The sequence below is a fragment of the Pongo abelii genome, chromosome 5 (genome assembly GCF_028885655.2).
Source record: "Pongo abelii isolate AG06213 chromosome 5, NHGRI_mPonAbe1-v2.0_pri, whole genome shotgun sequence".
In the NCBI taxonomy this organism is placed as follows: Eukaryota; Metazoa; Chordata; class Mammalia; order Primates; family Hominidae; genus Pongo; species Pongo abelii.
Window position 1 is genome coordinate 113,111,895 of NC_071990.2, and position 26,009 is coordinate 113,137,903.

At 41.8% G+C, this 26,009-nt stretch overlaps 1 long non-coding RNA gene across 10 annotated transcripts; it reads left to right on the forward strand.

The window, feature by feature from the left end:
• The first annotated feature begins 6,765 nt into the window (after window positions 1–6,765).
• LOC129060029 (uncharacterized) lies at window positions 6,766–25,109 on the forward strand. 10 transcript variants are annotated; one of them, XR_008526356.2, is made up of 9 exons: window positions 6,766–8,484; window positions 13,421–13,483; window positions 13,614–13,775; window positions 15,047–15,140; window positions 15,246–15,600; window positions 17,118–17,229; window positions 18,255–18,411; window positions 18,867–19,005; window positions 19,931–20,842. It is a non-coding gene; the product is annotated as an uncharacterized LOC129060029 (long non-coding RNA). The 10 variants fall into 10 exon arrangements; XR_008526360.2 differs by lacking the exon at window positions 15,246–15,600 and adding an exon at window positions 17,876–18,010; XR_008526359.2 differs by lacking the exons at window positions 15,246–15,600; window positions 19,931–20,842 and adding an exon at window positions 24,750–25,109 and having other exon boundaries at window positions 15,036–15,140.
• The last annotated feature ends 900 nt before the right edge of the window (window positions 25,110–26,009 follow it).

Here is a 26,009-nt window from a genome sequence, read left to right on the forward strand (position 1 = left end):
TCCTAAACACACGGTCAAACTTAACGTCACCAATTATGGCACAAACAAGCATCGTGTGTCCCAGGTGGGATGTAATAGGAAGGACACACACCCTCTGTGTATTAATTTCAATCATATGAAGTTGCTGATATTTGACTGACTTTGGTTTACAAAAATGACGGTCTCATATAATGCAACCTAATAATATTTCTATTGTTTAGTATGAATTTATTCACAAATAAACAACCAGAGAAATCCAAATTGAGGGCATTCTGCAAAATAAACAACTGGCCTGGACTTTTAAAACAATGTCGATGCCATAATTTTTTTTTAAAAAAAGGCAAAAAGAGGAGAGGCTCTTCTAGACTAAAGGAAGATAGAGAGACACAGCAATCAAATACAATGATGCTCCTTGTTAAGATCCTAGATTGGGGGAATTTAGCTGTAACAGACATTATTGAGATAAATTTGAATGTAGACTGTATATTAGATAATAGTATTATATCAGTTGTGAAATTTTATGAATATGATAATTATACTGTGGTTATGAAAGAAGGTGTCTTTGTTCTAAGGAGATATATGCTGAAGTATTTGGGGTGAAGGGTTATAATATCTGCAAATAACTCTGTAAAGTTTCAAAGATTCAGCAAAAAATGAATGTGTATATGTACGTATGTGTATGTATCACACACACAGAGAGAAGGCATAAATGTGGCAAAATATGAACAAAAAGCCAATGTAGATGAAGGGAATATAGATATTCATGGTACTTTTCTTGCAACCTTTCTGTGGGTTTGAAAATTTTCAAAATAAAACATTGGAGGGATGAAGAAAGAATTGTCATTATTTTCATTCAGGGTATGAATGCTGGGCTTTGGGGTGCTTTCCTACATGGAATCTTTTGACTCTATGACCACATATATGGTGACTGGGATAATTTTTTTTAAAAAGACCCAGTTGAAATAGAGATGATGTTCCCTACCCATAGAAAAATGATGAGATTTTACTTTACTGCTAATGGAACCACCAAGCAACGGGCTTAGTGTTGGTGCATTCGTGAATAGAGTCCTGCTTTGCCCAGTGCAGCTGTCCACTGGCCCCTGAAAGTCCCTAAGTCCATCTTCATCTGTGCACTAGTATAAAGCTCTCTCAGAGACTTAGAGATTTAAAAAAATACTGAGTTTTACCGGGATCTTAGAGCTACTGGGAAACTAAGATTTAATAAAACAATTGCAAAATTGGAGATAAGAAAAAATTATCTTTACTAAAAATAGAGACAAATAGTTCAATCTCCAATTTTTGAAATAGAAGAGCTGGGTTTTGACTGGAGGGTTGAGGACTTAGGGCAGGCACTAGGTTCTTCCCTTCACTTTTTCTGTCTCTTGTCCAGGGTTGTGGACCCAGAGGTAGAAAGGAGAGGTTGAAAAAGCCTTCTGTCTTTCTCTCCTTAGAACTTTATCTTTATCTGAGCACCTCCTTGTTATTTTTTAGCTCTCGTTTGCCACTTCTCATGCCAGGCTTCCTGCCAAGACTGTCTTTGTTTTTTCCCTGGCCTTCAGTCAAGTTTTCAGCTCTTTGCAAGACCCTCTTCCCTTCTGCTCTCCCATCCTTCACTCTTTTCCTTCTGTCTTGTCAGCTTTCCCTTTGTCCTTTTGGCTTTCCTCCTTGCTCTTCCTGCCAGCCAGTCTGTACTATTTCCCCCTGCCCCATTCCTGCTCTCATTTTCAATAAGATTACATTTCGTTGGGAGATGGAAATAGATGGATGAAAGGGAAAGTCATCCTTTATTGCGTGCATATATGTGCACACACACACACACATAAAGATGATGGTAAGGTAAGGTATTGCTGATATAAGGAAAGATCTTTCCATTGGAGTTTTGATTTCTCTAAAAAGTTTTTAAAGTCTTATTTAAAAAGAACCAGATTAACCTTAAACTACAGGTTGTAGATCTGGGTTGAAAACCAGCATCGTCACTCCCAGTGTGAATTTGGGGAAATCATTTCCGTTTTTTTTTAATCTGAGAAATGGATATATTGATAGTGCTTTCCTCAAAGCTTTGCTATCAGGATTAAATGAGATAATGCACTTAAAGTACCTGGCAGATAACCCCACAAAGGTGGGCTGTCTGTGAGAGCTTGCGATTATCATTAGCCCCTTCAGGCCTTCACTGGACCAGCACAGTCAGAAACAGACGAATCTCTTCCTCCTTAAGACTCCTGCAGCACAGATGTTTGCCCATTTTTTAGGCTGCCCTTTCTTGTCTTTCTGCCTACTTGCCTCTTCTCTCCCTATCACACTTCTCATTCTCTCTTCTTTCTTTTGATATCTTCTTCTCTTCCTACCTTTCTTGTTTACTTTTTCCATCTTCCACCCTCCTACAAAGACTTAAAAAAATCCAACATAAAAAATTAAAATTAATATAAAGTTGAAGGGAAAATGGGTGAAGAGAAAATGAAGGTAGAGATATCATAAAGTTGGGGTTAAGAGGAGATGCATAAATGCATAATTGCTAGTTGGGGGCTACCACTTTACCGAGTTTCCTAGCAGCCAAAGGAAAGATGGAAACAAATAATTAAGAGTAGCGAGGTCCATGAGATAGAGGAAATACATAAAAACTGTGGTTCCTTCCCTGAGCACTTCTGTGGATTCTCATAAAGGGGACCCTAAGTGGTGTAAGCAAGTGATGTCTACCATAATAATGCATCTCCTTTCATCATGGATATAATAATAAACTTCAGAGAACTGTTTCCTATGATGCTTTTTAATATAGGCTGATGATGTACAGCTGAAGTTCAATCCTGTAAAAGCATTTTTACAAGGAGTTAAATTGTGTGCTATGTGTATGCAATCCTCCGAGATCTGGCATGCCGCAAGGATAAAGTTTAGAATACATACCGGAATAAATAGATCTGTGTCCTTCAGGCAATTCTCTATAGATACTATCTCTAGCAATCAGGCTTTTGAAAAGTATAAGAAAGGAGAGTTCAAGGCAAACCTCTGAGTATGGATACCCTCTGTCATTGATGAAGGGCAGAGAAATGTTATTGGATAATCAGTCAGGTAGACAGTATGACTAAGACCCTTTTAATGAAAATTAAAAGCCATGCAAACACACCTGCCTGAACAGAACCATGCCATTTCTGCATGAGAAGAGCTGAGACATATCTATGGGCAAGGTCAAAATAGTCCTCAATTCTGACACTGAATAGTTCTTTACAGAACATTATTAGATGACAAGAAAAGCTTGATTCCATTTTGGGGAAAAGGAGCACAAACGTGTACCCAGTAATAAAATACACCAAAATGTTGATAGCAGAAATCTCTGGGAAGTGGGATTTCAGTTGACGTTTCTCTTTTCTATGTTTACAATGAGCAGATGTTGCTTTGGATATAAGAAAAAAATAAGGTTATTTTCAGAAAAAATAGTTACTCTAGGCTGCTTCTATCCATGGATGAATAGGTAAATTCAGCCACAAATTTCCACAGCAGTAGTTCTCAGCCCTAGCTGCAGTTTAGAATGCCTTGGGGAGTTTTAAAAGATACTGATGCTTTGGCCCCACACCAGACCAATTAAATTTAAATCTCTGAGGCTAGGACCCAGGAACTGGAATTTAAAAAAAAAATCTCCTAGGTGGTTATAACGTGCAGCTGGGTTGAGAACTGCCTCTCTGTACGGTAGAACACAACTAGAATAATCCCTGGCCCATGTTCCAGCAGGCACACTCTTCTCAGTGGACTGGATAGCTCTCCATGATCTGGCCTTTGCTTTCCTGTCCAACATCAGCTAATTCTACAGGCTTGCTTATTCAGCTCCCAGAACAGTGCCTGGCACGTAGTAGGATAAATTCATATCCTACAAACGGTGATCCAGGATCACAGTTTGCTGACTGTGGTCGCAGAAATAATTAATATCTTTGTTTAAGCAACATAGTTTTCTATGAATCTTTTTTTTACCAATTGTATTGTCATTAATTGGTTTGGATGTCTCAATAGACTCTTTGGTTATGATTGAGAATAGTAAGTCTGATAATTTAGTTTTTTTTTAATAGTTCATCTTAGCCATTCTATTTTTAATCATTGGATATGAGGACCATTTGTCTGTTAGGTAAGTTTTTTAACACAGGATAAGACTGTATGCTCCATGAAGACAGGGTTTGTCTTTCTCACCACGGCATCTCCATGGCCTAGGAAGGTGCCTGGTTCAGAGTAGGCACCTAATAGATACTTGTTAAATACATATTCAAGACATGAATAATAATAAAAACATAATATGAATGCAAAGAATTGTATTTAGTTTTTTATTTCTCATTTGATGGGTGTAGTGTGTTTGAAGGGAAGGAGGCATGCACACATTCATGCAAAAGTAGTATCAAATTTAGATAGTTGTTGGACAAAGAGAAAATTCATACATTCAGACTGAGATGAGGTTTTGAATCCATTTTTTGATATGTGAAAATATTATAGTAGGTGGCTACTCAGATACGAGCAGGGCTGGAAAGGGGGCCCCCCGATACACACACACACACACACACACACCAGGAGTGTCAGACGACCATCCAGCGATGGTCAGGCAGCTGTTAACTGTCTCTCTAAAATAATAATTGTTCCTGATGTAATTCATCTCAATGTATTTTTTACATTTTACTGCCTGACTCCTTCTTTTAAGGTAAATTTACTTTACACAATTTTTGTTTCTTTTAACTTTTATTTTAGGCTTGGGGGTACATGTGAAGGTTTGTTACATAGGTAAACACACGTCACAGGGGTTTGTTGTACTTACTATTTCATCACACAGCTATTAAGCCTAGTACCCAATAGTTCTCTTTTTTGCTTCTCTCCTTCATGTAGACTCCAGTGTCTGTTATTTCCTTCTTTGTGTCATAAGTTCTTATATTTAGCTTCCACTTACAACATGTAGTATTTGGCTTTCTGTTCCTATGTTAGACTCTTTTCATTAGGATCTAATAATCCAAAGACAGGGATTTTTTTTTTTTGGTCTATTATGGTCTCTGTTTATTCCCAAAACCTTGAACAGTGCCTGACACATAGTAGGTGCTGAATTAATATTTGTTGTATAAATAAACACATCAAAAAAACATTTTATTTGCTTCTACCCTGATGAGTTAACCTCACAGTGGTTACCCTTGTATTTTTAGTTTTCCATTCACATGTATCAACTCTGCCTCTGGTAGATTATCAGCTCTGGAGAGGAGTCATCTATGTCTTCATCTCCTAAAAGTGGCTATCTACGTGATCCAAAATATGCAACAGAATTTGCATATATGTGCATGTTAATTGAGTGTTTGTGAAAATTGAGACTTGGATGCTGAAGAGAACAGGGAGGTTTCTCACCCCCATCAAAATATTCTATTAAAAGCCTTCCCAAATAAATTCATGTTCTGCTCTTGGGACAAAATGAAAATGCTTGGTTACCTATGAATCTAGTACTACTGTTTCAGTCTCTCTTCAGATTTAAAGAGTGAGGTTCATCGTGTGAGGAGTTTAATTACAAACAACCTCTCTTAATTCCTGTATTGCTGGAGCTCAGAGCACACTCAGATCAAGCGAGACGAAGTGTCACTTTGTACAGGGCTCAGCCTTGGTTACTGTTTATCTGGGTAAAGAGCCCTCTTAACCTCAAGGCCAAGCACATTAGATGTTTTGTTTCAAGTGAGTTCTCTGCAATGGTCCAGATTTCTCTTCATTTCAGAAATCCTCAGCAGTGATATTGGGAAACTCTTGGCGTTTGTTTCTCCATCAATGAATGGGCCTAACACAAAGGAGAGTAAGATTCTTGGCTGTTAAGGACCTGGGGTCTGGAATAGATGTGCTCCATCTGCCAAGGTATTTTCCCCACATGGCTGAGATTTTTTTCCTACTAAAAAAAAAGAAAAAAAATGACAACAACAACAAAAAACACTTACTCAGCAAACTGCATAGCAAGTCATTTGTGCCAATAAAATGACAGCCATCTTCAAGGCTGCAGGCTAAGAATATGAATTATCAGGTAGAAATTGGCTCTGGGATAAATATATTTTTCTTCATTCCCTACTCCTTCCCATAATCAATCTCTCTCCCTCTCACTCTCTTTCCCATCCACACATGTGCATGCGTACTCATGTACACACTTGCACACTCATAAAAACTGGAGTTTCCAAAATTTCCCAGTTGGTTGAGAAGCAGAACCCAAAGTTGGGTGAGGAAAAATGACTCATTCCCCTAGGTTTGGTTTTTACTGCCAGAAAACAGATTTTCAGGAAGGAAAATCATATGTCCCAAACCATCACCAAAGTAAAATGAATCAAATCCCCAGTGTCTGCCTCAGAATCTCCGTGAGTCTGTGGTCTAGAGTCAGGCAGTGGCTAGTGGTTGTGTGAGCTCCAGAATACTTTGCTTCCTCTTGTGGGATGTTATTTTCTAACAGCTATTGACAATTTTCATTTCCGCGTGACAGGGTCCATGTGGTCAAAAGAACTTGACCTAAGCCTTATAAAATCACCAATGTGCTGTTTTTATTTGGAAGCATGTTTTGCTGAGGCCATCTCAGTGGAACTGAGAGTTTAGTGGGCTGTGGTTCAAGGAGCCACACTTACATGATGGTTTACAAGCAACTCAGCCTTCTCTGAAGGACGGCCTGATTTAGCCATAAGTGAAGAGTCTGGGCTCTGGAAGTTCAGTCTGAGCAAAGGCTGAGATAGGAATGCCCAGGGCATTTTTTGGGTCTCCATCTCCTCACCTGTGAAGTCATATGGACAATTATTAGTAAACAGGAGCACTGAAAGGACTGGCATTTTTGAAATGTTAAATGTTGTTTTCTTCAGCCCCAGCAACAACTATTTCTTGTGACTTTCTGCAGGACTCTGAGGGAATGTTGGGATGATAATCACAGGAACCAATGGCTGCCTCTGGAAAGCCCATAATTCTGCACATTCATGGAGCTTCACTCTGATTTCAAATCCAGAAAGACCACCATGTCGCTTATGGAGACACTTGAAATCCCTTCCACATCTTCACTCATCATGCTTGAGGTGAGAACTAGGAATACGTGAATAAACCAATAACATGTTGCCGAAGTCAGTTTCGAGTTTTGCCCGCTGTGAACTTAGAAACAACTCCATTTCTCTCAGCACTAGATGGCCTGTTCAGAGTGTATGTGTGTGTGTGTGTGTGTGTGTGTGTGTGTGTGTGTGTGTGTGTCCTCATGTGTGCAGAGAGAGAAAGAGACAGACGGAGAGAATGCAATATTTAGTTTTGAAGATATTACACTTATAATTATGCTTTCCGAAGCTTGTTCCTGAGAGTACCACAGAACAATGAGGTTAGGTTACCCAAGGAATAAAATCATTAAATAGGGCCGTCCTCTGGTTTTTCCTCCAAACCACTGTCTGTGTGTTGTTCAGGGGAAAGAATCTCAGCTTATTCACAAGTGGCGCTATCTTTCCACAGGATGTTCATTGTTTTGAAACTAGAAGAAAACCTCAACAGCTCTGAAGTATATAATTATGCTTTCTTATTACCCAACAAGAATGTTCTCGGGAGTGTTGTTGCGATGACTCGTTTGCGAGTGATCTGACGGAAGGAAGGGCGGCTGAGGAGGAGAGGAGGAGGAAGCAGAGCTCGCCTTCCATGCCACTTACATTGTCGTCTGACAGCTCTCACAGATTTGCGGCTTGTCCTCAAATAGACAGCCTAGGGAGATTTTTGGTCGAGGGTTCCCAGTCTCCTCCATGTCCCCCCACTCCCGCCCCACTGTTATCAGTGCAATAAGTGATTTCAGAGTATTAGGGGAGATTCCACTGCCACTGAATCATGTACAGACTCACGGCCAGATGACGACATCAGAAACATATGTGTTAGTCTGAACGCAGGACTTCGCCTAGGAAATGAGAACAAGATCTCCAGCCGGAGAATTAAGGACCCAGAGGCTTAGAAACCACCCCAAGAGGAGAGCTTCTTTATCTTTCCCCTCCAGGCAGAAAGTCACCTAAAATTTTCTCCTTAGATGTTTCACTGTGCTGTTTTAAAATATTTCTAGGAAAGCTCTTTTAGAAAGCTAGGATTTAAGTACTTCACAAACAAGGCAAAGTTTGCATGTGAGGGATAAACTCTGCATGCTCTAACTCATAATTACCATGATTTTATAAACCTGGCATTTCCTAACCAAGCTTTATTTTCATTTGGAGCAGTATCTGTAAGTGAATTGTTCATTAATCATGTTTGCCCACCCATATACCCACCTGTATTTTTAAAAGGTGTATTATTCCCAGATATGTGTTTATATAGACACATCACAATATTCTTCCAAGTGCTTTTTATCAGGCCATGGGACACATTTCAAATCACTCTCTAAGTTGACATCACACTTGAGCTTTATGCAGACTCTGTGGTTTCCATAGTAACAAAATCACTTAATGGTGTGAGAAACATGTGGAAGATTATAGAAAAAAGGAGAAAATCTGAATGGAACAAAAGGCAGGAGCTAAAGTCAAAATTTCTTGGAATGTAAGAAAATTTTTATTGCTGTTTTATTTATCTGAAAACATGAGTACAAACTCTCTTGATGCTACTGGGTGTAAATTGTGTCAGTAAAGGATGACCTTTAAGCATCCAAGGTCATCTTACCCCAAGCTATAGTCTTACCGATGCTTGCACTTCTCATTGTGTGTGTGTGTGTGTGTGTGTGTGTGTTTGAGCATATATGTACTTATGTATAGCTGTATATGTATATGCACGTGTACGCATTTGGAAGATCCGTTTTTAAAAACTGGTTTCACCATCTTAGATCCGAAATGGGTAGTAAGGTACTTTCTGAAAGACTTACCTTATTTTCTCTTTGTGTACACACAAACACCAAGACAAGCTAAATTCTTATTTGGGTAAATAGTAAAGGTGTACTTGGAAACACCTCTCATTCATTCAGTAACTTATTCATTAGAGACATTTATTGAACATCTCTTGTGATAGACAGAGTCCTTGTACCAGACAGAGAGCTGTAAGCAGACAATTATGATAACTGTGAAGTGTTATGTGGGTAATCTATGAAAAGTTTAGCGTGTAAACTTCCTGGTCTCTTTCTTCTTCTTTTTTTTTTTTTTTCTTTTTTTTTGAGATGGAGTTTCGCTCTTGTCGCCTAGGCTGGAGTGTAATGGCTCGATCTCGGCTCACCACAACATCCACCTCCCAGGTTCAAGTGATTCTCCTGCCTCAGCCTCCCAAGAAGCTGGGACTACAGGCACGTACCACCATGCCTGGCTAATTTTTAGTATTTTTAGTAGAGGCGGGATTTCACCGTGTTAGCCCGGATGGTCTTGATCTCCTGACCTCGTGATCTGCCCGCCTCGGCCTCCCAAAGTGCCAGGATTATAGGCGTGAGCCACCGCGCCTGGCCCCTGGTCTCTTATTAGGTCTCCCTGTGACAAAGAGCTCACATTTACCATGTTTCCAGTCCATGGGAAGCTCAACTGGCAGCTTAGGTCCCTTGCCTAATGGATTGCAAGTACTTTTGTAAAAGGGTTGGGTTGCCGGGTCTTTCACTTATTAGGTTCCAAGAATGAGGAGATGTATGTTCCTAGCCCTGTTTCTCCTACTATTCTGATTAGATGAACTGAGTAGACAAAAATAAATACAACATAATCCCAGCACTTTGGCCTCAGAGTGATGAGGAGGGCAGGATTAGCTGGGGATTTTAAGACAGTGTCTATGTTGGTGATGCCTGATTAAGCAAAACACCAACTTTCCTGGATGATGCATTACTCCCTTTGGTTTTGTTAGAAACTGGAACCAAAAGGAAGCCCTTTGCCCCAACTCTTCTCAGTGGTAGGAGTTGAGACCACTAGTATTAGAGCCAGAGAAAAAGTCCAAACACCTCCTCTAAGGCTGGCAGCCTGAGTAAATTCTGAAACCCTCCCTCAGTTCTCAACAAACAACTTGATGGTTTTTGAGGTCTTCTAAGGAGATGACTCTTCCTGGGAAGGCAAGCCCTCAATGGCCAATAGAGAGGGATTAGTTATGATGCTGCAGCCTTCAAGGTAGGTGTGCCCAAGAATACATCAAAGGCATTAGAACCGACTTTGGAACGAAGTCCTGGTAATTAACATCTCTGGCATCTTTCTCTTTGAGAAGGACTTTTGTCCCATGACAACATAATAGCACTAATAAATGTGATCTGAATGCATGGCTGAAAATGCACAAGATGGTTAGAGGTATAAGAGTGCCTGTAGTAAGTCCCCCCGTCCCTTCTATTGGGGGAAAACCTCTCTTCTTACACATTCAAGTCTATCCCTGAGCCTCTAGGACCTGGCTCTCCCAATTATTCCTTCTCTCTTATATTTTCAATTACTTTATTTTCTCTGGCTTTTTCCTTTTATGAACAAATATGTACAAATTTCCCTGAACCTTAAAAAACAAAACACACAAAAAAATAAAATCTTGCCATCAGCCCTCTCTTCTCGACCGCTTACAGTTGAATTTTTGTACCATCATTCACGTGAAATTCCTGCTGACAGGGCAGTCACCTCCCAACTGCCAGATTCAGAGTCCTGTTTTCTGTCCTCCTCCTTGTATCTTCTGCAGCATTTGAGGCTCTGAACACCCACTCCTTTCTGATAAGCCCTCCTACTCTGGCTTCTATATCACTACTCCCTCTTAAATTTCCCTTGTAAACTCCATCTCCTGCCTGTTGCATTTCTTTGCAATTTTCTTCACAGTTTCTCCTTCTCAGCTCTCTTTTATAAGTCAATGTTTTCCAGGTCCTATCTTACTCTTGGTATTCTTCTCCTCTCTCTCACTGTGTATATTTTCCCATGTGAACTATTACCCCAGATGCAATTGTCATTTTTCTACAGGTAAAATGTGATCAAGTGTTGGTAATTTCATATGTTTCAACCTATCATAATTTCCATACCTCTGTTTCCAGCTCTGATCTGTCTCCTAAGCTTAGATCAATATTTCCAATGACCAACTGGATATTTCTGATTGGATGGCTTCCAGTCAAATGAATACAACCTAGACAAAATCCTTTTATCTCAAAACTTCTCTACCTTAAATATTCTTAGTCTCAGTTCATGGTGTCACTACCTCCTCAGTTCCTTGGGTTAAAAAACTCAGTCATTCTTGAATTCTTCTTTTTTCCACTGTAGCCAAACAGTCAAAAACCCAGAGGATTCTAGCCCATGAATATCCCCTCAGTGTTGTCTTAGGTCAGGCCATCACCACTGCTAGCCTGGGTGGTACAATGGCTCCATCCGTGGAATCCCTGCTTTGACTTGCACTCCTCTCCAGCACATCCCTTTACACTGTCCTAGGGTCTGAATGTTTGTGTCTTACAACATTCATATGTTGAAAACCTTATCCCCAATGCCATGGTATTGGGAGGTAGGGCCTTCAGGATGTGATCAGATCATAAGGATAGAGCCCTCATGAATGGAATTAGTGCCCTTTATTATAAGAGGCCCCAGGGAGCTGTTTTCCCCCTTCTACCACGTGAGGACACAGCTAGAAGTTGCTTTCTATGAACTGGGAAGTGGATCCCTACCAGACACTGAATCTGCCAGCACCTTGATCTTAGACTTTTGATTCTTCAGAACTATGGGAAATAAATTTCTGTTTGTGACCTGGTTTATGGTATTCTGTGATAGCAGCCTGAATAAACGAAGACACACTGAAATAAATGAAGACACCAGAAACATCTTTCCAAAAAGCAAACCTGACCACGGGACTGTAGGACTTATCTCAATCTATGACCTATAGCTACAGCTCAGCTCATGTCACCCTGGTACTCAAACCTTCACCGCAGTCATTCTGATGGAATGGCTTATTCTGAAACACCAGATGTTTCACAACCTTGTGCTTTCTTCTGTCTGAAGTGTTTTCCACATTCACGAAGCCTCTGAGAACCAGCTGAAAAGCCACTTCTTCTATGAAGACTTTCCCAAATCTGCATGCCAAACTGATCTTTCTCTGACTCCCATATATTTTACCCATATTTTTGTTCTATCACTTTATGAATCAGCTGGTAGTTTATCCATTTACGCACTGGACTTCTCTAGTAGATTAGAAGCTCAGATCATATCTCCTGTGACCAACACTTGATGCTCAAGAAATGTTTTTTAAGTAATTGAATGAGATTATTGAAAGGAACTTGGACCAAGATGAAAATTCTAGATTGAGAGGGATCAAGGAGTTTTCAGATCTAGGTTTATGTTTTTGTGTATAAGCTCATATTACTGCCATGGAAATATTCACTCTGCTTTCCATAGTTGCACAATGAGAAAATAAATAATTTACTAAATTCATGGCATTTGACTGATAAAATACTAAGTACAAGTTGGATCTCCAAGGCAAAGTTATACTTGAGAATGTCCACATTGTCATGACATGGTATATTTCATTTGCAGTGGAATTGCACCATGTAAGAAATGTATGATGTTATGCAGTATTATTCTATAATACATTCAGAGTGGATCAATTTCTTCTTTTATTGAGGTAACTCGAGTAAGCCCCTCTTGGAACTTGAAAGGAAGCTGTTGACCAGAGAAGGTAGAAAAAAATTGAACCTTCCATTTAATGTTTTTGGTAAATAAGCAAGACACTCTCCTGAAACAGGGTTCCAGTCTAATCCTGATGTCCAGGAAGGTTGGGAGCCCAAGACTGTTGTTGGATCATTTGTCCTCAGTATGCCAGCTGTTAGTAATACCCCCCGAAGCCCTAGAGTAGAACAGAGAAAGAAAGTTGAAACCACATTCAACCCAGATTCAGTAGAAAACATTGAACATGTGGTCATCTTCTCTTGGTTGAATCGAGTTGAATATTGGGGCTGGTGTGAGCATGATGGACACACCCTACATTGCCTAGCCCATGCCTGGCACATGGTCTACCACTCCTGACTCATGCTCGAGGCAGTACCACATTATTTGTATTTCCCTGCATATAATGCACTCTTCCCTGCCTCTTTGCTTTTGTTTACATTGTTCTCTCTGCCTAGAATGTCCCCTGTCCATTTTGATGAATGAATCCCTAATGAGGATCAGTTCAGGCATCACTTCCTTGAAGCCTATCTCTGACCATTCCCTTTTCTTCCAAGCATGGGTTTAATGCTATTCATCAGTGCTACCATGTACAGTTGTGCAGCGTTTTCACTGCATAAAGTCACCCTGCTGAGGGAGTGAATTTCTGCATGCCAGCTCAAGCTGTACCATCTAGCATATGCCTTTGGGCTGGGATTGTTTTCTGTTTCACACAAAGGCAAACGAACATGCCCTGCGCACATTCCTATCACTGCTATGACCACTACAATGAACATCTGTTTATCTGTTGCCCCTCTAGATCCCTGGAAGGCCAGCTCTTGTTGGGTTCTAACAACTATGGAGAGGTAATTGCTATTCTAGGAACTTCAGATGCCTCAAGTAATTTATTTTTCTTAATTATCTTCTGAGGTTAGTCAAATTTACAGAGGAATAAACCGAAGCACCAACGGAAGAATAACGCAAAAGTCTCACAGAAGGTAAGTGTGGAGCCAGGATTCAGCCTCAGGACATCAGGCTCTGTGGCCCTCGCTAGCCACTGTACCACGCTGCCGCTAGATGAATGAAAACTTCTTGGGCCTCCACTTCCTTGTGTTTCTCCTCCTTCAGGGGAAAATGCTGTCTTTGTAACTGTCAGCGGAGACACTCCCAGGTGTCAGTGTGTATCTCGTCCACATGGTGCAATCTGCCATGTTCTGAGAGCTGGTCTCCATGGAGTTGGTTCTTGGCTTCCTTTTCTAGAGAGTGCCAGAGAGATTCCATATACAGAAGGTAAGCTGGAGGGCCAGGCCTTCTAGGCAAAGGTTTTGGATCTGGGGATTTGCAGAAGAAGGCAAGGCATATATGGAGTAGAGAAGAAAGGAAAAGGAGGGGAATGATAGCAAGCAGAATGCCCAGAAGAAAAGGGTGAAGGCTCACATTTAGTCACTTGGCACCGTTAAATATGAAAGGGCTGTCTTGAAGAGGTTGGCTGGATAGGGTTAGGAGGAGAACAGCCACGTGGGTGTCTGTGAGAAAGGAAATCTAGACTTACCACACTAGTGACGGTACCTTCCCCTAACATCTCGGTTGATGAGAATGATGATGGAGAGTGTGTGAGGAGGAGGGACATGGTACCTCTCTCTTCTCCATCCTGTCCCTGAGGAAGTTCTGCTCAGAGCAAGGACTGCCAGCAAGACAGAGTAAAGTTGGGGTGGAGGTGCTTACAGAGGGTGATATAGGATTGAGGTAATAGTGGAAGAAGGGAGGCTCTGCGGGGAGCATGGGCCAACGTGCCTTGAGGATGGAGGAGGTGTCAGGAAGGCTCAGGGATGCAGCCTGGGCTTTGCCATCTAATATTCACAAGAGAAAACTCCCAAATCAGTCCCAGATTCTTGACACTGTCTCAGGTCCTCAGATGTTCTCTAACGCATGTGTTCAACCATTCCTCTCCCCGTTCTCCACATTTCCTGGGTTGCAACAGCCTTGTTGGCTGTGGAATGAGAATGAGATGTCAGAGAAGGTCCAGCTAGCCTTAGGTTGAACTAAGCAGCTTCAAATAAAGAATGCCTCTGTAGTGGGTGTGAGGCCAGGCCACTGGCCCAAGCATTTGGTGGTCAGGAATTCAGACTCTTCCTCTCACACTGACTCAGCCTGTGCCTTTGGGTGACTTGGTTTCTCAGGACTTTACATAGGGATAATGATACTCCCTACTTTGTGAGGGGGTGTTAATTAAAGTTAGCAAACTGCGTGACAATGCTGGGATGAAAGGGGTTAAAAACAAAGTGTAAATGTGAGGCACAGTAAGTTGTGTCACTTACCATATGTGTTGTGATTAGAATCGATATAGACAGATAAAATTCGTCTTAGAACATAGGCTCTGTAGAGAATGGATCTCATTTTAGAATGGTGTTGGAAGTCACCTTGGTCCCCAAACTAAAGTCAAGAGAAAAATGTGGATTTGCTTGGGATGTGTGTTCGTGGGCTGACGCTTCTCCCTATAGTCTTGTAAACAGTGAGGAAAGCTGATTTTCAAATGTCACATGTTCCAAGTTTTCCTTCAGAGACTTCATACCTTTGCTATTCAATCCTCACTCCTCACCGACAGAGATCTTGATGACAGGAAACACATCCCTGGTGAGCACAGCTTGATGGCAGGTAAGGGATAAGGGGTGCCTTGGAGAACCAAACCTGAACACTTTTCCCCCTCTCCATGAGTGGCCTTTCTTGAGAGACTAAAAAATGTGAGCTTCCTTATTCCAGCGCTCAAAGGCTGGCCGCCAGCCTTTCCTCCTGGCCCCGGACACCATTCCATGACCCTGGAGCTCCTCGGGACAAGAAGTCACAAATGATGTGGCTGAGACAGAGCCATGATTTCAGAGTGCTGCTCTCCTCTCTTTGTTTCACCAGTGCTGGCTGAGATCCTAGAGCAGCTTCTGCTGAATTGATCAAAATGTTGTCATTTGTGAGGCTAATTTTTGGAAATGGAAATCAGTTTCTCTTGGAGAAACTAGAATGCCTGATAGGCCCCAGGGGAAGGCTGCAACCATCACATCACTGTGTGCTGGAGACTTCTGCAGGGTTATGCGTGATGACGTGCTTGCCTCTATGTCTTGAGGTATAAAGAAATTAAATAGTTAAGAAAAAAATGTCAGACTGAGAAACCCTGAAGAGCTTTAGATTCTCTCAGGTCTATAAAGTTAGGCAACAACTGGGCCATCAGATCAGGGAATTCATGCATTCATTCAAGAGCCGTATTGATTTATTGAGCAATTTCTGTGTGCCAAGCGTGTTCTGAGTGTTGATACAGCAGTGGACACATCAGACAAAAATTCCTATCCTTGTGGATAGCGTTCTATTGGAGAGACATCCAAAGCAGAGGGAAACATTTATAGCATCACTACTTGAATGATTAATTCTGTTTCCAGCTGTCCTGCAGCTGTCTGGGATTTGGACCTTGGTCTAATCCCAATCCTACTGCATCCCTTTCTCTACAAATTAGGAGCAGTGACATTGTCTAAAATGAGGACTAGTTGTCACCACTGACTTTAGCTTAGAAGTAGGAGTGATAGTCATAATATTAGCAACTGGTATAATACAAGTGCTGACCAATCCGAATGGGCACCTGTAGTTCCTGCTAGCATTAAACCTTTAGATCCGAGGGTCTTGAGAGAAGGATTGAGGTAGCTGAGATGGTGAAAGATTCAGAGTGGGGGTACTTGGGGGCCCTGGCTATTTACAAAATGGTACAGAAGTATTTCAATACTTTAAACATAGCCTGGCTATACCAGACAATACCAGATGAATAGCAATCCACTGTTGTTTTTTTATTTCTTTTTTTTTTTTTGATGGAGTCTCACTCTGTCACCCAGGCTGGAGTGCAGTGGCATGATCTCGACTCACTGTGACCTCTGCCTCCCTGGTTCAAGCAATTCTGCTGCCTCAGACTTCTGAATATCTGGGATTACAGGCACGTGCCACCATGCCTGGCTAATATTTGTATTTTTAGTAGATACGGGGTTTTACTGTGTTGGTCAGGCCGGTCTCGAACTCCTGACCTCGTGATCTGCCCTCCTCAGCCTCCCAAAGTGCTGAGATTACAGGCATGAGCCACCGTGCCTGGCCTTGTAATCCATTCTTGAAAGAATCTAGAGAAAAGGACATACCCATATGATGTCTTGGTCAATATGCTCACTGATAAAAGATCCAGCAACCAGCAGAGGACCTACTACCAATTTAATATTTTGAACCTGGATTAGAATTCACAGCTACTGAGTCTCCACAACCTTATAAAGTGACTTTGAAAACAAGATGGCCTTTAAAATTGTCATAAATGGCTGCCAGGTGCAGCAGGGCTGTGAGGGGCACCCAGCCGCTGTAAAAATAAATAGTCTTTATTGAAAAGAATGCAACAGCCCTGGAATATGCTTTGATGTGGCGATGCGTTTTTTTGGATCTCTTCTTGCCTGATCATTACTTAGTTTACACAGGACTTGGCCGGGGAGGAAGCCACACCCCTTTGACAGGTAGACAGGAAGCACTATTGGCAGGGAGCAGCTGCGAAGCAATCCTAGTTGCCGTCATTGAGGTGCTGGCATAGTACTGGTCCTGCAGGTTTCTAACTTGTCATCCTAGCTGGCAAAGTCTCCTGGTTTTTATGGAAGGCTTAATTGGAGAGTGTCTGATGCCTGAAGGACTTTGCTGGTTGACAACCTTGAAAATGGTGAAAGAAAGAAATTGAAACCAGGTAAGCTGTGCCTTGTGCATTCTTCCCTCCCTCACAGGTGGAGCCTGGCAAAAAAAAAAAAAAACCTGTTCAGTGAGATGCACAGTAAATGCAAGGATGGCTGCAATGAATAGAGGCTGCCCAGAGAATGAATAGAGGCTGCAATGAATAGAGGCTGCCCAGAGAATGAATAGAGGCTGCAATGAATAGAGGCTGCCCAGAGAGTTACCTACCCACTTAACAGTCTCATCAAATTTGCTAACAAATTTGCCTGGTGAAAGAAAGATGTCAATGTCAATCGCTCATGCCCCTTTCAAAGGGAAATGTCCCATGTGGCCCCTGTTGGGTGCTCACTTTTGTATTACATGACCAGTGGTGGCCAGAAGACCTCAGGGAAGGTAATAGTTCACAGACTTGCCAGAGTCCTGTGATATGGCACCCAGAGAGCTGGGCCAATCTAGCTTTGCCTTTTGTGTATGTGTCCCTGGACTATTGAGAGTCAAGGAGCGGGATACGTGGGTGCTGTGGCTGACAGTCGTTGGGTGGAATCAGAGTAGGGGTGCTTGAGGCATTCATGGCTGTGTTGGTCAGATGGTGTGGAGATTGTAGGGAAAAACACAGGTGCCATTGCGGAGTAACTGCTTCATTGCTTCATTCATTCATTCAGCCATTATTCATGAACACCTACTATGTGTCAGGCACTCTGCTGGCTACAGGGGATACAGCAGCGAACAAAGTAGACAAAAATTCAAGGCCTCATGGAGCTGACATTTTAGTGGAGGAGACAAAATAACAAAGAAAAGTAAGAAATATATATCACGTAGTGATAAATCCTTGGGGCAAATTAGAAGTAATGTAGAAAAAAATGGAGGGAGAATAGATGAAACAAGAGTGGTAAAACTTAGACAACTGATTGGTGATGGATAGATAGGGGTTCATTTTACTATTTTTGAGTATACTTAAAATTTCTCATAATAAAAAATTTAAGTAAGAATGCAGGGAAGTTGGATAAGAGATGTTACAGTAGTGTGGGCTTACAATTTTAGATCTCACTGAGTGGGAAGGCCTCACTCAGCTGACCTGTGAACAAAGACCTACATGAAGTGATAAGCAGATATCTGGGACAAGCATTCCAGGCACAGAGAACAGCATGTGCAAAACCCCAGAGACAAGAGTATTCCTGGAGTGTGAAAGGACTACAAGGTGAGCAGCATGGCCAGGGTAGGGTGGCTGAGGAGGAGGCAGTAGATGGGGCAGTGCAGGGGCGGGAGGATCACACAGGGCCTGTGAGTCATGGGGGGGATTTTGTCTTTTACTCTGGGTGAGATGGGGGGCCACCAGAGCATTCTGAACAGAGGAATGACACGATCTGACATGAGTTTTGGCAGTTCTTGGAGCTTTGGGAGTGAAGGTCCGCTAATCCCTACGTATGGGGTCCACTGAGCATCCCTGAAGGCAGGTGCTTTTAAGACCTAGTTCTGTTATAGCTTCTGTTCTTAGATGAAGCAAAGGAGCCCATTTATTTTTTTGTTCCTCCATGTAACCCCACAAAAAATCACGTTTGTTCGAGATAGCTTCAGTGAGACTCTATCAAATTGAAACAAACCACAGGAACAGACGCTTTTTCTCATTGCATGGCTGCCACTCTTGGAGAGCAGGAAAGGTGTGCAGTAGGAGCACCTGAGCTGCTCTTCACCACAGCTCAGGAGGCGAGAGGAGGACTCTGAGGCTCAGGAGGAGAGGGGAGGACTCCATGGCTCAGGAAGAGTGGGAAGAATACCACAAAGTCTGTGCAAGGTGAGATCTGTCTCTGATTTCATAGGTCTTCCACTGGTCTAAGGCTCTTTATTTGTAAGAAACTTTAAGACAAAAAAGTACACTTGAACCAAAAGCAAATTTAGGTATATATATATTTAAATCTCACATTATGAGAAATAATAAAACACAAAGACATTCCCTGTGCTCCTCAAATAGTAAAATCTGAACCACTACCTGGAAGTTAAGGGGCATAAATAACCGAGTGGAGGTGGCCTTAAGGAGAAGCACTTTAATGAGTATTCTCTGCTGTATTTGATCATTCAACCAGGCTTCTTCCATGAGGATCTTATTTTCCCTGGCATTTATCACGTCAGTAAGGTAGAGGAGCTCCTATTTGAAAATACCTCCTAGCGCCAAGTCTGTCTAAGGCCTCCCGGCCCTTCAGTCCCTGAAGCTAGCTTCTCTCCTCACTCCCATCTAAACCTCAAAAAGTCAACCCTCTCATTAGGCCTTGCCCACAAATACCTCCATCAAAGCTAGGACTCACACAGGAAAATGTGCTGCAGGAGCCCATGTGACTTTCTCACATAAGAATGTGACAAAACCAGTTTCCAGAGAGCTCGCATGCTCTGACTAATGAATGAGCAAGTATGAGCTGGGTAGCTTCTTCTCATATTATTTTGCCTGTGGAATCCTTTTGTACTCAAGATGCCTGAGCCAAATTCTACATTTATTTTCCATGTAAAGGTTTTACTGAGAAAGGAAAATTTTTTAAAGATTTTGTCTAAATCCATTGTGTTCTTTTGCCTTGTGGTAGGAAGAAACATCGCAGCCTTAGGGCTAATTAGCGTTTATGTAGTGTTCATACAGATTGCTCTATATTCCCCTCATATTTATAGTCTGTCATCATTTTACATCTATAAACTACCTTTCCTCCATTAAATTTAATAATCTTGTTTTACAGAAAATGGCAGAGCAGGTGGAGAAGGTGGTCAAATGCCTTAGCATGGATCATATGGTTGTGGTGAAAGAGTTAGAATGCACACTACTCAGTGCTGATGTACACAGAGAAGCAATGCTCCTGGGCTGGGGCCCACCCCAAACCAGCATAATTAAACCCTTTTACAGTTGTTATCCAAGCAACCTGACATGGTTTCTGTACTTGGATCAACATTGAGTCCTTCTCCAGAACATGATAGAAACATAAGGCAGAAGAAGCCTTTAGCATACTCATGGAGGGCAATTTGTATTTCTTTTCTTTGATTCAACTTGAACACCTGACTGAGGGAGGCAAAATTCCAAGATCAGCCCTGGCAGTTAGGGCTCCTCTGTTGCAAAGGCTCCTCTGTTGCAAAGGCTCTTGTGTAGCAGGGACATTAGTTCTTCTAGGCCATGATGGTACTATTTAGAAGGGCCCTGGGAGGGAGATTATTCTCCTGATTTTGCAACAAACCCATCTTCAGGAAAAAATGACCTAGGTATTGAGGCAATTCTGGCTCCAATGTAACTTTGCCGCTATCTTTCTTTCTGTCTTAAGTAGGCAAATCAGAATAATCTCAGTGTATTACTATGAGCAGGGAAACAATGAAAACTATAAGCCTATTCACAGCTGCCCAAACCTATCCTGAGAAGCAAAATGGTTCTCAAAATACGATCAGCTAATGACACGTTTTATACATACCTGCCACTTTATTAATGTGCTGAAAGCCAAATTGATTTGTTCTGGTTCTTCATCAAGGTTACCCAAAGCCTGAACCTGGTGTTTTTCACTGGGTGTGATTCTTCAGTTAAAAACGATGATGGACATTTTTCTTCCTTAGGGGACTGTTATGATCATTTTACTTCTTTTGTTAGCTGTTGTAACAAATAGACCAGTTTTTCATGGTTAACATAATAGAACTTTATTTCTTCCTCAGTTTTTACATGGCAAATGGCATTTCCCTGGGTGATCCTGAGACCCAGACTTCTTCTGTCTTACCTACCATCCCTTGGATCTTACATTATCTGCATCAAGTGGGCAGAATGGAAAGAGAATAGGAAGTTCCGATCTAGAAGGCACATTTCTGCACATATTCCAATGGTGAGAACAAGCCACATGGCCACACTTAGAAGCAAACAAAGCTGGGAAACATGGTCTCTGGCTGGGCAGCCAGTTATCAGCAGTAACTGTCTTCAGATGCTTCTCAACCTACAATGTGGCTCTGTCCCGATAAATCCATTGTAAGTTAAAAATATCATAAATTGAAACGCATTTTCTACACCTAACCTACCAAACAACATAGCTTAGGCTAGCCTACCTCAAACATGCTCAGAATACTTATATTAGCATTCAATTGGGCAAAATCATCAAACACGAAGCCTATTTTATGATAAAGTGTTGAATATCTCATGTGATTTATTGAATGCTGTACCGCAAGGGAAAAACAGAATGGCTGTATGGGCACTTGAAGTATGGTGTCTACTGAATCTGTATTGCTTTTGCATTATTGTAAAGTTGTAAAATTGGAAGTTGAACCATTGTAAGCTGAGGACCCTCTGTATTAGGAAAGGGGGAGTAAAACTGTTGGTAAATATCTAGCAATCTCTGTCCCATTTCCTTTGGTAATGAAAGTAATGAATGTTGATTATTTTCTGTGGTCCTTTAAACCCTAGTGCCACTTTATAAGGTGCCCAAATTTCACCTTCTGCTCCTTACACAAAATCTTCAAGTGTCTGGGAAAGTCATAGAGCAAGGGACTATGCTGCATGCCTATTGCATGTGGGTTCAGGCATGTCAAGGCCTGTCCAAAGGCTGGAAGGAAATCTGTTTGCATGAGATCCTAATGAGCTTCAAGGAGAGACAGTGGGTGGCTGAGCTGGGAATGAAGATAGGAACCCTTTGCTTTCCATGTGATACAGGAAATAGAAAATATTTAGGCAGATAGTGAGGGCAAAAGAGTCCTTAGCAGAACTTCCCTTCTAACAAAAGCAGCCCCAGAAATAATTTTTTTTTTCTAACAAAGAGCAGCCTGAAAGATCGAGCTGCAAGCATAAACAACGAAGCTGAGAGTTTGCACCAGGGAACGCCGGCAACTGCGCCAATAGAAAAGGGCTACCTGGGGGCCAGGCATGTCCACCATGGAAGCTCCATCTTCCCTTTTTTGTTAGCATGTGTACAGTGGGCAACATGGTGCAGCTCAGGCTGAAAACCCGCCTGCATAATAAAAGACTGGGGTGGAGACGGCCAGAGATTCGCACTCTACGCAAATGGCATACCTGGTCCTAACCAGTTTTTCGCATTCTATGTAGATCAGACACCACCTCCCCACCAGCTCATGTATAAAACTCCCTGCATTTCACTGCAGATAGGCAATTCATTTTTCTGGGACCGCTCTCTGAGCAAAGAGCTATTCTCTTTCTTTCGCCTATTAAACTTCTGTTCTTAACCTCACTCTTTGTGTGTCTGCATCCTTGGTCTCCCTGGCTGTGAGACAACAAACCTCGGATGTCACCCTAGACAACGAGGCCACTTCACATGCAGAGACTTGGATGGGGAAGGACCCACTATGAGGGAAGAAGAAGGGCTGAAACTTTTAGGTCTGTAGATTCTGCAGAAAGCATGGGCTGGCTGTATGGGATCAGAATGTTGGGATGTAATTAAGGACAGCACTATTGGGTGTTCTTACTATTGAGAATCAAACCTTCTACACAGGCTTCTGTCTACACATGACTTTATTCTACTGCTTTCATCAAAGTAACTTTATTATTCCAGGCAACTCTCGCCAGAGAGAAAAAAGTTACAGATAACTTCATTGACCTTAGCAGGACTACCTGAAAGACCTATCTACTCTTTAAGATAAAACATCAAATGACATTTTACACCCTAAGACTCTTGAAACCTCTTGCCTCAAAATCCTGCCTTGTTTTTTTTCCCAGCAATCCTAAATTATAATATCATGATCCTTGCTCAAACCTAACCATACGCCTGCATTGAAAGACCTACCTAAAACTAGATCTTACAATCTTAATAAACATGCCTTCTCAGCCCTCTCCTCTCAAGTTTCTTCCAAGACTCTGAGGAACAGTATTTTTCTTTACTCCCGTAAGCAATAAACTTAGCTTTGACTTATCAACAGGTTGCTTTGGTGATAGTTTGCACAGCCAGCATTCCACAATATCTCCTAGTCTGGAGGACATGTGCTATGTTCCAATGGTAAGGGAAACTAAAAAGATAAGAATTTTACTCAAATGAAAAAGTGGTTCCATTGGCAGCTCCAAGCCACTGACTGGGCTCAACTGTCTCACACTTTGGAATAATAAAGTCCTTTAAGCACTAGTGGAAGAAGGACTCCACTTCTAGACTGTGATTCATAGAAACCCAACAAAGTAACTAGTGGAGCGGCAGGACAGCCAGGAGGCAGAGGTCCTTGCAGGAAGACTCTTGAAGGTAGAGAGTGGCAGAGGCAGGAGGAAAGTATTGGCTGCCCAGAGTACACCCAGGACATGTCAGGAACTCTTGCACAGGCAGCAGTGATGATTTCATGAATGGTGCGCTTAGCTCACTTACTAGTTACTTTTCTCTACACTGTATTCCCCAAACCCAGGGATGCATGGTTATACATAAAAGATTGGCATCAGAAAGGCCCATGGTCATAAAAAATGAGTCCTTCAGATATCAGCCCAGATAACCAAACAGCCACCAGAAAGAGAAAGTATGGCAAGTGGGTTAATACCAAGCAGGAGAATGCCTGTGAATGCATGCTTGAATGGAAATGAATGAGAGAGGATAAGAACCTATGGGCTCTGGGCTACGGGGAAATGAAGGCATAAAGGGAGTAAAGAACACATGATACTTAAAGTAGAAAGGAGTTGAGATCCCAGAACAGGCCAGGGTTAAGAGGCTGCCTTCTCCATAAACTGAGATCCTAGGACCCCTTCAGGACCCCTCCTACAACAGATTTTGTGCTAACATCTAATTCTCTGCTGAGTTAGGCAAGAAGAAAGGAAACACAGAGGATTTGTAATCTCAGCAGGGTAAAGATTTGTATGAAATGCCCCTGTGAAAACCTTCACTTCCCTTGAGAAAAGTATCAGGCCACCAGTCAGTCACACTGTAAATGAAATGAGCTAGTCAGCTTACTTGACTTCTGAAATTTACATGAGGAGGGAGAAATTCGAGTTTGGGTAGGGGTAGGAGGCTTTGAGAGGTATGGGGTGTTGGGGGAAGAAGGAGAAGTTATGCAGAGCTTGACACACTTCAGAAGAAATCAGGTGTGACAGGATGTTGTAATGGAGCCCTGAAACCAGAGGAAATAGTATGACATTCAATGTGTGTATGTGCCGGGCATTCACAGCTGAGAAGGGGACCAAACAATATGAGGACCTACTCGTAAATTTGTTTCCTAGACCAGAAATCCTGCATTTTGGGACTAGTGTTGGCTCAATATTCTAGAGGTTTTAATCTGTATGATGAAAATATTTGGTTAGCACTGGCCTGTATGTCTGAAGAATACATATTTTATTTTAAAGGTGGTTAGAAAAGAAATATTCTGAACAAAACAGACACCTCAAAGATCTGAGCTTTATATATAAGGGGAGCATCACCTTTTTCTGTTAGGTGAGACAGATCATCTGGTTGGGGATTCTAGAGTCTTACCACGCTCAAACCCAACTGCTGAGAAACCCACATTGAAAACTGAGAAGTCAGGCTTATGTCTTGAGAGTAAACCCTAGTGATGTCCAGTTGAGCATTCAGTTAACTGTTTTGAGATATGGTGAGAATGTTAAACTCTCCTTTCTCCTAGTTCTCTGCTGTCGAATGGAGAAAAATAAAAACAAGGGTCAGAGAGCTATTTTTATTGAAGATCCCAAGAAGGACCAAGTCATTCATCAAGTGGAGCGGATGTGGTAAGAAAAAAGGACTGGCCAGAGAAAATCCATCTGCAGAGCCTCATCCTTGTTGGTCATTTTGCCCCGAAAGCCATCCCAGGATTCCTGTATCCTCTGAATGTGACCCATTGCCACCTTCATCGTCAGCCTCATCATCATCAATGTTTACTTATTTTAACCAATAGATACACAATATAAAATGCTTGTATGAAGAATAGTATTTTTTGAACTCACCTTTAATACAGAGAAGTATGAAGAGGTTAAACAAATAAAAGGATAGGCTACAATCTGAATTTTGATAAATCAGTTTTTAAAAACCTGTCAACGGTTATAAAATGCAAATATACAAACAGGTATATTTGCATAATTTGTTTATTTACCATCTGATGATGGACACATCCTACTTATTTATTTTTTGGTATTACACATTTTGTTGCTATGAATATCCTCAAATGAACAACTTGATGAACTTTTACACATATACCCATAAGTTAAAGTCCTAGCACTGGGTTGGTTGAGTTAAATGTTGCATGCATAAAAATCATGGTAGGTCATAGTTACCCTTTATTGAACAACTAATTTGGGCCAAGAAAAGTTTTATATGTTATTTTTAATCCTCACAACAATCTTTCAAGGTCATTGATAGTATTAGTGATTACAGGTGAGGGTGAACTGAACTTCAGGGAGGAGGAGGCTGTTGTGTCAAACGCCTATTAACCTCCGTAGGGAAGGCATTAGGTTCAAGAGGCTGAAGAAGAGACCCAGAGCCAGAAAACGAGACTTGGGGTTTTATTAGGGGATCACATGCAGGGAGAGAGTCAATGACAGTGGGCTGGACAAGATATCTGTATGGCCTGGTGGCAGCAGGATGGGTAGGAGAACCACAGTTGCTTGCAAACATCATGCAGTTTATACAGCATTTTCACTAACACCCTCCCCTTAATGACCTCTGCCTCTCGCAATGTCCATTGAGGCTCCGGGCCTCAATCCTCTGTACGGCCCGTGTCCCATGGGATGGGTTAGGGGCTCAGATGTTACTCATAGACAAGGAATAAATCTCTGGATTGGCCACTCCTGGATTCCATAGCTGGGAGCACACATTCAGATGCATCTGTCATACAGGGTCATTCAGCCTACAGAGATCTCCCCCGACCATAGGTAACAGAGCTGAAGAG